The 3,703-nt window shown below is 50.9% G+C and overlaps 1 pseudogene; it reads right to left on the bottom strand.

Annotated features, from left to right (window-relative positions):
* Positions 1-290: 290 nt before the first annotated feature.
* Positions 291-2,893, bottom strand: LOC119272425 (annotated as a pseudogene).
* Positions 2,894-3,703: the final 810 nt, after the last annotated feature.

The following is a 3,703-nucleotide window of genomic DNA, read 5'->3' as shown; positions in this document are numbered from 1 at the left end:
GGGGTGACGATGATTCGTCGGTAAAAAAGTGTTACCTCCAAACAAAAAATAACTTGTTTTTTTGCTTAGATCGAAATACTTAAGCTTTCCTCCTAAGAATTTGCAGTTAGCGTTTTGGTGTGACAATGAGCACATCTATTTTTCTTTTTTCTTTTTTTTATATTTGAAAAAAAAACATTTTTCATGGGCAGGAGCATATGCTCCCAAAAGCCGAATTGGATTTTCGGGATTTACACAGCTAACATTGTGTATGCAAGGGGCTTTGCGAGACATGAACAAACACGAGTGCATCAGCCGAAGTTGAGTTGAACAGGAGTTGTGGAGGAAGAAACCCCACCCGTGATCTGCTCCAGCAACGAGCCCTTCTCTTCTTCAGTCCATGTGCTTTGGTGCGTCACCATCTCCCAGTCCCAGTGCCCCTTATCCAGAGCATGTCCACTCTTGAACATGGCGACACGGCGCAATGCCGTACATACTCCCATGACAAACTTGACTAGGTAAATCTGCCTTTCCGTCCCCTCAAAACCAGCCATTACAAATTCCTTGAGGTGATGCCGCCGAAGCTTTGCGGGCTGCCATGATATCTCATCGCCCGGCTCCTCCATGCAAGGGGCAATGTGAATGTGGAAGATCTCGAGGGAGGGTGCCACCTCAAGGAGAAGACGGGGCCATGACACATCCCAGGACGAAGGCACATCGGCGACCAGCAGCCGCCTGAGGTTAGGTAACAGTAATGACGACGGGGAGCTAGACGGCTCGATCCATCTGTCAGGTCCGGTGAAGCGGATAATCATGTCGCTTATATCCGGGGTGCATTCAAGAAACAAATCCAGTTCTAGGTGCCGCGCAAAGTATTGGCGCAATCCGTCCAATCTGACACCGATGTTACATGCGAGGTTCCATCGCCTGAGGCAGGGGAATGAAGTTGATTCGAAGTGCACTCCGGTCTCGATCGAGGCTAGGCTCTCGAGTTTGGGAAGTGCCCCGAGGCACATCGAGAATTTGCACTCGTGGACGACGAGCTCTCCGATCTCTGAGCTGGGGGCATCCACCACCACCACGACCTTGTCCTGAGTGCAACTGCAGGAGTGGAGGTGCAGCACGAGTAGCCGCGTGCACGAGGTGAAGATGCCCTCGTAGGCTGCCCCGGACAACTCCGGTATGTCTTGCAGGACGAGCGTAGAGAGCGCGCTGTAGTCGTGCAGCGGCGGGAGCAGGCAACCTCCAAGCTTAAGGCTCCTCAGGGATGAGGAGCGGGGATCTTGGCAGAGGCCATGGCTGGGAAAAGTGTGGACTGTTTGATGCCAGTGAGTTGGCTTAGCAACAGCCTCGAGTTCATTGATCCCCCAAGCATCCATGGCCTTGGAAATTAGCCGGTTCATGCAGGCTGTGTTGTGGCCTTGTGGGTGATGAAGAACTCGAGCCTCAGCCTATCAACTTTCCGGCGAGCTTGGGCGCTGTCGTCGGCGTCCAAGAGGCTATTAACGGATCTGGACCAAGGTTTTGGATCCCAAGCGAGGCTTTTTTATCGAGGGGCACCGAAATTCACGGTTCCCACGGTAACCACGAAATACTTACTTACTTACGAAGTCTTTTATCCCAAACAAGTTGGGGTAGGCTAGATATGAAACCCTTTCACGAGGACTTCTCAGGAGGTCACCCATCCTAGTACTACTCTCGCCCAAATGGGTTTCATACCCAAAAGATTGGCTAGTTTTTACGTTGGCTCGCCAAGCCTATCACAACCCTTAGATATGAAACCCTTTCACGAGGACTTTCTAGGAGGTCACCCATCCTAGTACTATTCTCGCTCAAATGGGTTTCATACCTATGGAACTGGCTAGTTTTTACGTTGGCAAGCCAAGCCTATCACAACCCTCCTCCTTTATCCGGGCTTGGGACCGGCTATGCCTAGAAGACATAGGCGGAGTTACGGTAACCACGAAATACCGGAAAAAATTCGGACGAAATTCAAAATCAAATTTTGAATTCAAATATTTCAAAGTTGATATAGATAAACTTTTAACTTCATAATATCACAGTCTTTCTCCTAGCGTAGTGGCTCAACACACGCACCCACCGATGCCGCTTGGTCAGAGATTTCGAGTTCGACTCCTGCGGCTCCAGAATTTTTCAACTCTGTTAGTTTTTTACTTTCGCATTCTAAAAAAGAAAGAAAAAGTGTGGAAGGTAAGACTCGAACCGCAACATGCAGCTCCACAAAGCAAGCCTTTGCCACTATGCCAGTGTGAGCGCTGTTGCTACATGAGAGATGCCGCTTATTTAACAGCAGAGTGATCGTTTGAATTCAAATTTCAAAAAAACTCGAATTTTTTTGCTTGGTATGAGTATTTTCCGTGGGGTAGCGGTAACCGCTCGCGAAATTTCGAGCGGTACCCAAAACAATGATCTGGACAAGGCGCGCATGGCGCGGCGCTGGTATCTCCTGATGTTAGGCATGAGCTGCTCCTTTATGCCGTCGAGTCTGTACGGTATATAAGTTCCCTTGTGATAAATGTGGCTGTGGAGGAGGACCCATCGGCGGTAGCGCCGCGGCAGTATGTCGCCGACCCTCAAGTCGAGGGCAGGGAGCTCGCGTGGGAGGCGCGCCCAGCGACTGGATAGCAGCCCTGTGCGGAGCGCCGTGCGCGAGTCCCTCCCTCAAGACGAGGAGGAGCAGATCATCGTGGAGGGCGCTGATCCGGTCGTCACCGCCGGCAGGCCGCCGGAATCGTCGATTCGTCCCGCTTCTGGCCACGAGAGCGCTGCCTCCACCTGCGCGGCGAACCGAGCGTCGAGAGGATGTGGGTGCTGTTGGTCCTGTGGAGAGTAGACGCGTTGGCGCAGGCTCGATTTCAGGATGCGACTCGCGGAAGTACTTTTCCACGATCATTGAGAGCAACTGGCTTGTACTCCTACGTACGTACGCCTTGGGAACAACACGCACGTACAAGTACAATGATCGATGCCGGCGCAGGTGTCAACTTGTCGTCTACTTTCCGATGAGACGCAGCTCACTATCCGGTTGACTACTTTACGGCCGTCAGCACAGCAGACTATACGTAGCTGGAGACGCACCTAGGCACAGAGCCTTATAGCTACGCAACCAGGTGTGCAACGAAAACTCTCGCACGCGAGTGTGTTTCGATCTGAGTTATTACAGGGGAGCCACGTAGACGTAGGTATATACCTATTCTGCCTGGTTCTCTCTCAAAAAAAAACTATTCTGCCTATATACACTTTTTTTTGCGGGGAAATGAGAACTTTATTCAATCATCTCTAGCTCCTGCATGATCAGCCATAACGCTAGTCATGAGAAAATTAGGAGGGGAGTCCATCCAACAGCTCGTAATCCCTAATGTGCAAGCAAACTTGGCACAAAGGTGGGCTGGAGCATTGGTTTTTCTTGAAACAAATTGAATAACAAAAGACTAAAAAGATAAAGCTAGTCCTTCTATCTTCAATAGAACTGGCGCTACCGTCGAGCGCGAAAAAGTGCGAGAAGCCCACAGATCAACTATCTTCTTGCAGTCAACCTCCATAACCACTCGCATGAAGCCCCGGAGACGAGCAAAAAGGACACCATCACGCAGGGCCAAAGCTTCTGCTACCAATGGATCCGTCACTCCAGGATAAGGCTTGCTCCAGGCTGCAAGAAAGGCAGTCGAAGACCGAGCGATCCCTCCTGCACCCCCTTTTCTCT

The sequence above is a fragment of the Triticum dicoccoides genome, chromosome 3A, assembly GCF_002162155.2.
Source record: "Triticum dicoccoides isolate Atlit2015 ecotype Zavitan chromosome 3A, WEW_v2.0, whole genome shotgun sequence".
Lineage (NCBI taxonomy): Eukaryota > Viridiplantae > Streptophyta > Magnoliopsida > Poales > Poaceae > Triticum > Triticum dicoccoides.
This window is presented reverse-complemented; position numbering and strand designations above follow the sequence as displayed.